The sequence below is a fragment of the Panthera leo genome, chromosome D1, assembly GCF_018350215.1.
Source record: "Panthera leo isolate Ple1 chromosome D1, P.leo_Ple1_pat1.1, whole genome shotgun sequence".
NCBI lineage: Eukaryota > Metazoa > Chordata > Mammalia > Carnivora > Felidae > Panthera > Panthera leo.
In genome coordinates this window covers 12,637,086-12,638,463 of record NC_056688.1, presented here as the reverse complement: position 1 = coordinate 12,638,463, position 1,378 = coordinate 12,637,086, and the positions used below count along the sequence as shown (strand labels likewise).

The following is a 1,378-nucleotide window of genomic DNA, read 5'->3' as shown; positions in this document are numbered from 1 at the left end:
CTCCCTCTCTCTCTGACCCTCCCCCGTTCATGCTCTGTCTCTCTCTGTCTCAAAAATAAATAAACGTTAAAAAAATTAAAAAAAAAAAAACTATCTTCCAAAATTCTACAGCATTTTACTGAAGAGGGAAAATTTATAAATAGTTCAAGATATGGAAATAAGGATGACCTCCCTCCCTCCCTCTCTCAAAATAAGTAAACAAACAAACTTAAAAAAATTTAAAGGTGCAACTATAGTGCTCACTTTGGCAACACACAGACAAAAATTAGAATGACACAGAGAAGATTAGCATGGTCCCTGTGCAAGGATGACACTCAAATTCATGAAGCGTTCCACATATGGGGCAGTTCCCCAGTGAACTGACACCTTTTGTGCATTAGCACAGAAATTGGGGTTTGGAGAGGTCGCTCTGGAAGCCCAATCCAAGTTTAAAAGAAATAACAAAAGTAAAAGTACAACTATAATATAAAAGAAGAAACTGTCCACATAGTGGTAGGGGGTAGGAAGTGCTGGTAAATACTACTGGTTATATTCCCCCTATTAATAAACATTACTTACTATTCTATTTATTCATGCCTTCCTTTATGTCCTTTAACACTTCATAGTGTTGTCCATAAGAATCTTTTATATCTGGTGTTAATTTTATATGTTAGTGCAAATAGAATTGCTACTGATAAATTTTCAATTGGTCATTATTACTGCCTAGGAATACGATTGATTTTATATGTGGATTAATTTCCTAGGGTTGCCATAACACAGTACCACAAACTGTGTGGCTAAAACAACCTAAATTTATTCTTTCATAGTTTTGGAAGCTGGGAGCATGAAATCTAGGTGTCAGAAGCACCACATTCCCTCTGCAGACTTCACGGAAGACTCCTCCTTGCCTCTCTCAGCTTCTAGTGACCCCAAGCATTCCTTGGCTTGTGGTAACATAACTCGAATCTCTACTTCAGACTTGACAGGATCTCCTTCTCTCTCTGTCTTTTCTTTTTTGACGATCTCACTCAGTGAATTTGGGGCCTCCCCTAAATTGAGAATGATCTCATCTTTACATCCTTAATGAATTATATTTGCCAAGACTCTATTTCTAAATAAGGTCACCATATGAGGTTCCGGGTGGATGTGAATTTGGGGGAGACAATATTCAACTCACTTATAATCTTGTATCAAATAATTTAATCAATCTTCTTATTATTTCTAATAATTTGTGGATTCTCTATATAGAGTTCTGTGTTTTAATGAAACAGGCAATTTTCTCATTTCCTGTCTTATCTGTCATTGTTTTGTTTTTTTTTTTCTTCCTTTTTAGGTCTTCCTACCTTTGCTACAACTCCAGGGAAATATTAAGTAAAAGTTGTGATGACAAACAATTTTA

General features: G+C 35.8%; 1 non-coding gene across 1 annotated transcript; it reads left to right on the top strand.

The window, feature by feature from the left end:
• Positions 1-235: 235 nt before the first annotated feature.
• LOC122201478 lies at positions 236-342 on the top strand. Its single transcript, XR_006194190.1, has one exon. It is a non-coding gene; the product is annotated as a U6 spliceosomal RNA (small nuclear RNA).
• Positions 343-1,378: the final 1,036 nt, after the last annotated feature.